Below are 12,515 nucleotides of genomic sequence, written 5' to 3'. Positions count from 1 at the left end.
CTTAGTACATTCACATATATAATGTAAATATTTTCCTATCACCTTGCATTGTATACAGATGATAAATATTTTGTGGTTACCCTCGTGTACATGTTGAAGTTCCACTTGCATGATTATGGGAAACACTTCTCACTTATCCTTGTGTACATGGGGAAGATCATAATTACTCTATGCCCAAAAATATAATAGTGAATAGTGTCTAATTGAATCAAAACCCTAACCATCGACCCAATCTCCATTGATGAGGCTTCAACCAATGGTCCTTCCTTAAGGTAACCACTTATAATTATTGATGGCACATTTTTCTAACTCAATGAACCTTGTATTAACTAGGGGGAGTTAGATGGAACCTCAATGACTTCAAGGTGAGGGTAATAATGAAAGTTCAACATATACCATAATAACCTATACATATGTCTTTATACCAGGGGCATGATACAAGTATAAGGAACTCTATTAATGGGGGGGTTAAAGAGCATATAGCTCAACTCATATAGTTGAAAGAGTAAAAATAATTCGACCCAAGACCTAAGAAGAGACTCACAGACACTCACAGGCATAATATTTACAGGCCTTGATGCAGTCAATGAGGGCAGGGAGATATTTTGCAACCTATTAGCACACATGAATGGATTTTTATCCTCCCTCACACCTTGTCGATTCTAGAACAGACCTAGGAAGAGGGAAAATGACAAATGGGGAGAAAATGGGAGGCCAAATGGCAGGAAAGGGAAAATCTAGTTAGCCAAGCCGTAACTAACTAGAAGGGTGGAGTGAGAAGTAGAAAGAGAAGATAAATTGGGATAAGGAGAATAGGAAGAAAAAGGGAACAATGAGAGGAGAGTAATGGAGAAGGAATTGAGAGTGAAAAAGATGAGGAGAGGGAAATCAAAGGCAAGGAAGTCACTGGGTAACTACTCGAAGGATGTTTTTGCAAGGAGGGTGTCACACTTGGACATTATGGGGTTTGCACCGTGAAGATAACAAACTAATTTCTGATGTCAGAGGTAAGCCTCCATCATGTTGTTGAACTGTACATTTGACATTTACGACATCAAACTACCACTTCTCTGCATCTAATTAAAAATCGAGTTCTCGAGTCAAGCCTAATGGGAAAATCACTACCATGAATCTCTTTAGAGAACTAAAATTTCCCAAAGATATTATAGTCATATATTTGTTGGTTAGTTTTACAATCCAAGATTCAGGAACCTTACCGTCATTCTTGTGGCTTAGCCACCTTCCAAGTAATGCGATAAAAACACCTAGTAATATTTTCAAATTGAACACTATACAATAAACTTAACCCTAATATCTTAGTGAAGAACAAGTAACTAGCTAGACTCTGGAAGGGTTTTTGGATTGACTGTTAGTGAAACTCATTGCAGTTAGGTGTGCCATTGTGTGTTGAGTGTTAGTGAGTGCTGGGGAAATACAAGGGAGCACTAGGTAAAAATGCATGGAAATGAATGAATAAGAGTGTGTGATAGGGAGTGTCAATGAGTTCCAAGTGTGGTAAGAGGGGAGTAACATGGTATACTAAGCAACGCTAAGTCATCCTAGCGTGCCAGAGTGACATGTAGCCAATATGTGCTAGGTGCCAAGGTGTGCCAAATAGTGATAGGAAGTGTTAGAGAGCATTAGGGAAACACAAGGGAGCACTAGGTGGAAATAATGCATGCAAATGAAAGATTAAGAATTTGTGATAGGAAGTGTTAGTGATTTCAGGGTGCGCTAAGGAGGGAGTGACAAGGTATGCTAGGGAGTGCTAAGGAATTTTAGAGGCCAGGGAAACATGACAAGATGTGCTAGGTGCTAAGGTGTGCCAATGCACCAGGGATATTTATGGAGTGTCAGGGAAAAACAAGGGAGCACTAGTTTCAAATGCATGGAAATGAATGAATAAGAGTGCATGACAGGGATTGTTAGCGAATTATAGGTGTGCTAAGGAGGGAGTGACAAGGTATTCTAGGTAGTTCCAAGGACTTCTCGAGTTCAAGGGCAACATGCCAAGATGTGCCAAGTCCTAGGGTGTGCCAATGTGTGTCAGGGAGTACCACGAGAACATAAGGGAGAACTAGTTCAAATTGCATGGAAATGAATGGATAAGAGTGTGTGATTGGGAGTGTCAGAAAGTTCCAATTGTGTTAAGGAGGGAGTGACAAGGGTATATTCTAGGCAGTGCCAAGGCATTCTAGAGTGTCAGGGCATGTTAGGGAGTGGTAGGGTCTGTTAGGGAGTGGAAAGTCATGCCAAGGATTGTAGGGGATGATAATGTGTGCCATGTAGTGCCAATGGATTGTTATACGTGCCAAATGTTATGGCATGTGAAGATGTAAACTATCTTGCTTAGTTGTTTTATGGGCATGGTTGGATGTGAGCCTTGACTTGATAACTTGTTAAGTGGGATGAGTTAAGATTGGACATAAGAAGCCTAAGATGATTTATAGTCCATTAGGGGAACAAGGCATAGTGTAGTTGTAGTAAATGTAACTTGGTAAAGTTTTTGTAGTCGAGGCAGGACTTGGTTGGGTTCCTAAGTCTAAAAGAAAATAAGGGTAATTATGAGGTCATGATAATTAAGGAGTGCCATGGCGTGCCAAGGAATGAAAGGCGTGCTGACCTATGCCAGATAGTGTTAATGCATGTTAAGGAGTGTTTGGGAGTGTCAGGGAATCACAAGGGAGAACTAGGTCAAAGTGCATGGAAATGAATGAAGAAGAGATTATGCTAGGGAGTGTTAGTGAATTCTAGGTGTCCCATGGAAGAAGTGTGTTAGGAGAATTTCATATTAGGACTTGTAGGAGGAAATCCTACGATTGTGATAAGAGGATGGAAAAATTATTTTGAGACAAAGGGAGACTTTGTCTAGGCACAACACTATTTTTTCAATGACTTGGTTGGGTTCCCAAGTCACAAAAAAAGTAACGTTATCTATGAGGGCATGAAAACTAGGGAGTGCCAAGGTGTGCAGGGAATTTCACGAAGTGATAACACATGTTATAAAGTTCCAAGGAATGTTAGGCATGTCAAGACATGCAAAGTGCTAAGGCATGCCAATGTGTGCTAGGTTCTAGGATGTGGCACCAGCACATGCTAGGGATTGCCAAGGAAACACAAGGGAGGACTTGTTTCAATTACATGTAAATGAATGAATGTGTGTGTGTGATAGGTAGTTTTAACAAGTTATAGGTGTGTTAAGGAGGGAGTAATATTCAAAATTTTCCAGGTTCTATCTCAATCGGATTGCTGTCAATATGCAGAGCAATTCTCATTTGTTCAAAATCTATATCTTCCACCTCTTCTTTCTCATTTGCGTTTTTAACAGAAGTGACAGAAAGCAAGTTACTAATAAAACCATTAATGGCATCATCATTTGTGTCATACTTGAAATATTGGGCTTTCCCCAAAGTGAGGAGTGGCAAGGAAATATCTTACTTAGGCTCAAACGCATCCCACCAAGGGTTGTATACATCCACATTTGGTTTTGCGGGGTGAAGGTTAAGGTTCCTTATAGGCTGGCCATCCAAGATCACCATAGATCCCATACTACAGCCTATAAATGCATCCCCAATGGCCAGCCAAGGTCTCCCTAGGATCAAAGGATGTCCCCACAAATTGGATTTGGGTTGCAAGATAAGAAATTCAGTCGGATACCTCCAGGAAGCTATTATAATCACGATATCCTCTAACACCCCCTCGGGTTTGACACGGGACCTGTCCGCCAATTCAAGTACAGTAGGAGTATGTCTAAGTCCCTGTAGCCCGAGAGTGGTAAAGAGGTCCTTTATCATTACATTAATGGCAGCCCCGAGATCGATCAACGTGTTAGCTATGAGCTGATCATTAATGTAGACAGTGACCGTAGGATTTCCTGGATCGATATACTTAGTTAGGAGAGGTTGAGAAAAAATTAATTCGGATAATTTTCCCATCACATGTATGGTGGCAGGGTCTTTAGGCTTCCTCCCAGGTTTCTTGATGCACAAATCTCTCACCGTTTTAGAATAAATAGGTACTCCCTTAAGGGCTTGTAGCAAAGGAATTTGTACATGTGGATTTTGTAGCTCCCTAAGAAAATTAGATTCGAGTTGTGAAGTCATCCTAAGTTCAGCCAATCTCTGAGGATACGAAGGGTCCTGAGTTATGACAGTTGAATCGATTGTTACAGGTGTATCAACCTTTCTCGAGTTGGCTGTTACAATAGTAACAGTCCTTTGTGGGTTGGTTATTATAGATGTAACAACTTCCTCTATATCGGTTGTTGTAGGCACATTAGCCACCTCAGATTCTCCGATATCTCTTCTAGGTAGTTCACATTCATCTTCTGTAATGATAGGGGAGTGACATGGTTTAATTACCTTTCCCGATCGCAATTGTATTTCATTAAGCCCCATGGGGATAATAAGGTAGGTCTAGAAGGTAGTCAGAGCTTCTATGTCTTGAGCTGCTTTATTGTTCGGGCTTGGGTTAGGTTGCACAGGTAGTTGGGGTCGCATAGGTGTTGGAGGAGCAGGCGTTTGGAAAGGAGGTAACTGCAGCTATTGTTGCATGGGTAATCCAGGTCAAGTTGAATTCTTGGCATTTCCCCTCCAATTCTAGTTCCAAGGATATGGTTGAGATTGAGGATATTGGACAGAGGGAGATGGAGACCACTGGTTCCAGGGTGAAGGAAACTGTGTTGAAGGAGGAGTAGGATATTTCCATGGATATTTCTGAGTATTATATGCATTATTCCATGAATTGAAAGAGGAAAAATCTTGACACATACCTGGAGGTCATGGTTTCCATGGTCTCCTTGGTGCGATGAAATAAGAGGACTGCACTTCCTCACTTGATTCTCTAAGTACTGCCTTCAATCTAGGAAGCTTCAGACATTTCCCCGTCGAATGTTCTAGTTTGCAAATATTACACAAGCTGATGTTGTTCAATTTGCATTCCCTCAAATGATGTTTCTTCCAGAAATTCGGACAGAATATGTCCAGAGGTGTGTCAACTTCTTCTTGTGTCTTCTTGATTTGCATTATCGTTATCTGGGCAGAGAGAGTACTGAGGATATCGGTCTTGAAATTTTCAAACAAATTCCCAATCTCTGCTCTGGTTACTCCCCCTCCTGTAGATTTTTGTATCTTGGCAGAGGCATCTCGAGCTATGCTCCTCCCCTTAGATGATCCTCTGTAGCATCTTAGACAGAGCTTTAGAATCTCAGTGAATAGTTCTTGTGATATATTCCCCTTCCCTAATAGGTTTAGGGTGTCAACGAAGTCATCCCTCATTCCTCTGATAAATATAGTCTTCAAGATTTCCTGGCCTGAATCGTTATGTTTAGACCTCTGCAGATTATAGTGGAACCTCTCCACATAATCTTACAGGATTTCATCCTCCTTTTGTGTCATTTTAAATATCTGATCCCTTAATTCCCTGGTTTTGCAATAGTCTTGGTACTTTGATAAGAACATTTCCTTCACATCATTCCATGTTCGAATAGAAGCGGAGCCCAATCCCATGAACCATCTCAAGACTACCCCTTTTAAGGTAGCAAGAAATAATTTTAATTTCTGTGCATCTGAGTTATAATCATAACTTCTACATAAGACATCGAACTCAAATAGAAAGGTGTCTAGATCTTCCAAATTCATCCCCTGGAAGGATGGTAAGGATGATAGAGGAATATTTTTCAAAGAAGCTTCACCTCTGATAACCCTGATTAGGAACTCAAAGGTGGTGATAGTAGCATATGTTTTAGCATTGTTTTCCCCCATGACTAATCCTTATAACCCTTACTATAGCATACATCCTTCAAACTGTTCTTGTGATGGTCTTGTAGGTATGATCAATGGCTCACATGTCCTTGGGGCTGGCTGTTTCACCACACTACCTATATCTGGGTATTGATAAACCAATAGGTGTTCTCCCATCTCAGGTGTTCGATGTTCCCCCTTAGTTTCGCCTTGCCCTTTGGTCCTCAAGTTCTGGCTACTAGCTTCCCCCTCCTACCCCTGAATTGGATTCCCGATCTTGGGGGTTTGGGCGTTAAATTTAGAATGATATGGTCCTGAGATAGAGGAATCATAGGTTTCTGCTTTTTCTATGGGAGTAACAGCTTTCTGCGGCCCTGTTTTCGTTGCATCCCTTTGAGAGTTGGACTATTCTTTTTCTACCTTAGAGATTAGTTCCTAGATAAATGCTTTTCTTCCAAAATCTACACTCTTCCTTTCCTTTTTATGACCCATTTTTCTTGTGACTAATTAGAGTGGGAGGTAGTTTTGGTATCTCTATAATTCATACAGTTGCACACATGGACCCTATGTGTATTGATTCACACCCTAAGTGTCTTAGTCTTCGACAGTGGTGAGCCCACCCAAGTATGTTAGAGTGATTAGCAATTTATTACCTCTTGTCTTACTGCCCAGAGACTGAAGAGCTGAAGACACGCTAAGCAAAACACCAAAATTCCCTAAGTGCCTGTGGTGAAGTAAAATTATAAGTGTGGACACGAACGAATTCCTCTAGCCTAATAATGGGTCTAGCCACAACAGATACATTCTATGGAAGATTTCCTTAGGTTAGAATCAATCAAGAGGGCCTACCTATTGGTTGCTTATCGTGCTTGATGACGTCCTCACTTGCTCACTCCAGCTATCTCTCGCGTCTTTCTTCAAGCTCCCGAAACAAGTAAACAAAAACAACAACATAATAATAGACAAATTGCAATTCAACCTACTTAATGAGTCAAGAAGCATTAAGACACGAATATGTAATATTACAAAACATGTATGAAATCAATCGATAGTTGCATATATTAGTATCAAAGAGATATTACAACCATTCGTCTTAACGTCACAGTCTTTCTCTGACAAGACTGGGTTCCCACACACTTCTACTAGCACTCCATGATGGATTCAAACAACAATAGTTTAGGTTTCACTCCAAACCAAACACACTTCTCCCTCACACAACTAGATGGCTACAACTAGTAATAACTTTCTTGTCTAATCAAAGTAGTATACTCACACTCAGCCAAAACTCTAACTAGCTTGTGCTTGGGAAGAAGGGAGGTTTATATAGGAAATATGGATGGGAGATGGATTCTCTTCTCATGGGAGAAGGAATTATCCCTTGAGGTGGTTCCATCATTATAGGGGAAAGGAGCCCAAACTATCATCCTTGACCCCATCCGACCAAACCATTTACCACACTTCCATTACGAAGCTTCTAGAGCTGGAAGCTTCGGCTCTAATTTAAAAAAAATTCCATAATAGGACTGGCGCGACTAGAACACAGCTCAGTCAAAATAGTCGGCGTGGGGAATAGTACTAATCTCTGCACATCAGTGCAAGGGAGAAAAAGGTCATTAGTGTCGGCCTTGTAAACTAGGCAAAACAGATGTTTAAGGGGAAATGGTGCAAAAGGGAAATGATATGCTCATGAAGAGGGACATAATAGGAGTTTCTCCATGAAGGCAAAGAATGCGGGGTTCACTGCAAAGGTCTTCCAGGATCAAGGAACGGGGAGTACAGGGATAGTGACAAAATGATGTGTAATAGATGCCCCCTAAAGCATGAAGGCTGAGCTAGAGTGAGGGATGAAATGCTTTATAAATCAGTGTGGGGAACTGGTCTGCCATCAGAAAACCTGTAAGAAAGTACAGATACATATACATAAACTGAGATCTTTGTCAAATGGTACATGAATCGTGGCATGGATGCAGCCATCTAGAGAATGATCATGTAAATGGATCCAGGTATGGGCGCAGCCATCCGTCAAAGAGGATCATAATGAAACCAAGGTATGGTCATAGCCATCCAATAATGAGAAGGATCACATATGATAACTCATGGTCTGGTCATAACCAACCATCTAAAAGAGACATGCATATCATCACAACCATGTCACACCACTTCAAAACCTAGACTTTTGTGATCTGAGTCTAGGGTCATGCGCTCCAACATGACCCAGTCAAAGTACATATTCTAGCATGCGAATATATGTGTTGACGTCGAACATGCTAGAAAGTTGCTTGATTACCAGTCAATGATGTAAACTGTTAACAAGTGCGAGAGAAACCACCAATAATGATAATGGCCCTCAAGGTACTATCAACACAATTCACAGAATGTGAATACAGGAACTGGAGTCGAACACCCGTGAAATCACTCGATCGAAATCTAATGATGTGAACTTGTTGTCGAGTGTGAAGAACTTGCCATTAAGGCATGCAAGCTCTAAGGTGTTGGAAGGGAGTCTCTCGGTCAACTTCTCGAATAATGAGTTGAAGTCGACGGAAAGCGTCGTGTCAAAGGAGGGCCATAATGAATCCCACATCATTGATGTGAGACGAGAGGATACAAAATGGTTTTGGGTGATACATAGAATCGAAGGTAAGTGTAACTGCAGAAGGACAACTCCTGAACATATCAGCGACACAACTGGAAGTTTGGCAGCTTTTGGATCCATGGGATCGATGGTCATGATGACATGGCAGAGATCAAATGGAAGGCAAAAATGAATGACCCAAACCTAGGAAGGTCATGATACAAAGGAGGATGTCCCAACCTGACATGAAGCAAAGAGTATCATGTTCAAGAGTGAGTTGTCGACACGACTGATAGATTTCCAAATTTTTCCCCCACCATTTCTGGTGAGTACCCCAATTATTTTTTAATCGCAAGCTTGAAGGGGATAGCATATGCTTGCACTGTAAGTTCATCCTTTGGATGAATCTGACCTAGTAGTTTTAACAGGCCCTACGAAGGAGAAGCTTGCATTCGTCATGGCGACGATTCCGATGTCATTTAATAGTTTAACGAGTCTGATAAAGGTGTAACTCGGTATCTTTTTCATGTTTAGAGAGTTTGAAAAAGACACATAAAATAAAACTCCACATGGTCCCTTCTCGTACATTTGTGCCTCTCAAGCCCAAAAATCTAGAAAACAATAATTGAGAGAACCGCTTGACCATTTCAGTCAAGGAGTACCTTTTTCGTAAACAGTGCATCCCAGCCCAGAAAAGGGGTAAACTTATACTGGGTGCATGACGTTTTGCATCCATTAACAAGTTCAAAACGATAAGGGCTTGACCATATTTTTGCTTTTAAAGGGTCGAAAAAGCGCTGAAACTAGACCCCCATTTTTATTCTCTTTAATGAGTCAAAAAGGGAAAAATACTTGGAAATCTTTTCATATGAGTTTAAAGAGTCGAGAAAAGAGTTCAAATGTGATTCATCGTCATCGTCGAACATCCATGTTGCTGCACAAGTAAGGCAAAGTGTATTATCGAGTCCTTGAGGCAAAAATAGGTCAAAAATATTTATAAAACCTGATATTTTCATGAAAAAATGAATAAAAAGGGGAAAAATAAATATATTTTTACCATTTACCATTTTACCTTTACAGTGAAGACTTTTTACCACTTTTGACCTAGTTTTTCCATAGCAGATTGCAAGAGATCCAGGAGGTCAATCGACGAGTCGTCAGTTCCAGGTAACAACCGAAGTGCTGAGATCCATTTTCATGCCCTTCATTTCTATTTTTAGCCATATTTTTGGATTTTTAGGGAGGTTTTTGAGAAAATTTTTCGCCCTCAAAAACTGACTGTTAAAACTTGAATTTTATGTGCCAAAATTGATCATTGACTCAAATAAATGGCTTTCATAGGAGAGAAATTATCGAAAATGGTGGATTGGAAGGAAAGAGAACACAAAGATGTTGACACCCAGGCATTGAATGATCCAAATTGCCTAGAGGCTTTGAGGGCTTGCGGGCTCCTCAATTTTTTCCTTACACTAAGGATGCAGGCCCAACCCGAGTTGCTTCGATACTTGATAAGCCTTTGGGACATCAATCGTGAGATTTTTGTCATTGGGGACCAGGAGCTAGAATTGAAAACTTCAGATATCTACTTCATCATTGGACTGTCTTACAAAGGTGAGCCAGTGAACTTGTATGGGTCACGTCTGATCGGGTCAAGCATATCTTCCCTACTTGCCGAACACTGTCCTGAGGCCCTAAAATCTAAGAGTGGGAAGATAAAGATTTCCAGTGTGCGGAATTTGAAACTGATGGTGCTTCTGTTGACTATCAATAGAGTGGCGGGGTCCAAGGTGGAACATGAGACTAACAAGTCGAATTTCCTTTATGCTATTGACTGCACAACTCCTATGATCTTCAATTGGGCAGAGGCCATGAAGATGAACATCAAGCGCTAGTTGTCCAAGGCCAAGGTGGGGAATCTGAGGTAATTTGGCTTCGAATCAGCACTGAGGTCGATCCTCCTATGCCACGTGATCCACGGATGGCCCCCTGAAGTTGTCTGATGCCCAAGATCACTGGGGGTCAGCATATGTCATACCGACCAACATTCTTCTCATGGCTATGACGACAAAAGATCATCGTGGAGGACTGGCCATACAACAGCACTGATTTCCATGGAGATCTAGATATTCCCTTACCCTATGGAGAGGACTTCGATAACGAAGGTAAAAAATCAAATTTTTGACTTTGATGTCTTTTAGTTGTTTTTGGTATATGCATGCTTATAAAATTTCTCTTGTTTATGCAGATGTTGGACCAGAGTGACCAGCCGGGATGTCCCCGATAGCCAAGCACATCCCCCATCCTATTAATGTTGTCGCCCCTTATCAGGAAGGCAACGACAACGAGGAGGATATCACGAGGAACCTCAAGGGGTTGACTCATGGTATCCCGAAGTATGATCGGATAGTAGACATGCCCCAGTGGTACTAGAGGCATACAGTGGGAGTTTCAGATCAGGTCCACCGATTGCTGAGTCGTGTTGCACGAGCTGTCTCTTGCTACCATGATGACCACGTTGAGTAGTTCCTAGGTCCATCACCTACATATTTTTTGAGGCCTGCATGCCACAGATGTACGAGGCCTACGAGCCACCGATGTTATTATAGACACATATATTATTTTTTGGGGTTTTGATGTATCAAACATTCTCACACACACACACACACACAGATATATATATATATATATATATATATAGATAGATGTTGTATTTTCCTCTCTATTATGGTACAAATGGTTTGTCTTATCTTTTACATGTTTCGTAAGTGTCTATCGGACAAGTAATTAGCTAATGCATTTGTCAATGTATTCATGCGCCTAGGAATATGATGATATGTAATATAATCAAAATGTATTTCCAATAGACGGATACAGAGATACGTTCGTAGTATTTGAGGGTTCCTAATGGAATATTGCCCGTTGAGTTGAAGGATGACAAGCTGTGAATCCAGGTTGAAAACCAATTCTCTTATGCCCAGAGTGATGGCTTCTAACAATAGTCAATGACCGCACTATATTCCGTAATGTTGTTGGTTGTACAACCCAAGTAGATACCTTGAAGGTCAATCAAATCACCATTAGGGTCATAGATAGCCCATGCCGCGGATGATAGGTTCCGGGTACTTCGGCAAGCACCATCAATGAAACCAACGTGAGGATTCGTAGACATCTGCAAAGCAAGAAAAGCATAGTAAACAGGAAAGCAGTTTGAAAACTATCATACAAAACCACGCTGTACAAAAAATGAATCACACACCAATGTAACTAAGTACCCATGCAAGATGGCCTAGGCATAGTACTTTTCGAGAGAGTCCATGCTGGGACTCGGGCAATCGATCAACACAAATGAACATCGAAGTTTTACCATTGTCATGACGAGTAAGCATCGACTCAGCCAAATAATGGAGTGGAACTCATATAAGGCTTTGCCCTGATGCCCCTTGGGCCAGGGAGGGTTACAAGTCAGAGGAAAATCGGTGAAAAATTGGGGAGGGTAAAAAAATCTTGAATCCATGAAGGTATAAGGGTGCCCTCAGTTGAAAGATCTTGATTATGTCAGGATAAACTGACACATCAATACACAATAGAGAAGAGGACTGTTCAAAAGCGGTAGACATGACCATCGGGAAAGGAAAGAATGAGGAGCGATAATGAGTATCGATCCATGTTGGTTCCTCGAGAGACATGATTTACATGATACCTTCATCAACGAGGAAGGTCTTGGCTAAGGGATCAAATGATTTGAAAGTGCCAAGCCAGGGGGATTAAGAGTACATGTCGAGAGAGGTCTTCGACATATGAGAATCAGAGGATGCAGAGTTTGAAGCCAAAACAATTTCCACATAATTGACTTCGGTTGGACTAAGTGGCATTACCTCACCCCAAGCACCAAGAAGATCTGGTGAAGGTATGGCCCAGGGATTAGATTTGACCGAGACCATGTTGACAGAAGCAACATGAGGAGGTGGGAGTGGAAAAATTCCCATTAAGGTAGAATCTTTGAAGGGACCTACCCCCGCACCCTCATAGAGAGCATCAAAATGCTTGATGTACGGAACATTTCCATCCAAGGAGGAAGAGTCCAAGAAAGACAATTAATCAACGGTGACAATCTTCCCTTGATGGGGAAAACAGATCACGCGAAACAAAGATGAGGCCACAACATGCATGGCATGAGTCCAACTTCGGCCGAGTAGAAC

The sequence above is a fragment of the Pinus tabuliformis genome, chromosome 1_1, assembly GCF_031772625.1.
Source record: "Pinus tabuliformis cultivar Carrire ecotype Pingquan chromosome 1_1, CPIR1, whole genome shotgun sequence".
NCBI classification, from domain to species: Eukaryota; Viridiplantae; Streptophyta; class Pinopsida; order Pinales; family Pinaceae; genus Pinus; species Pinus tabuliformis.
Note: the sequence above shows the minus strand (reverse complement) of the source record.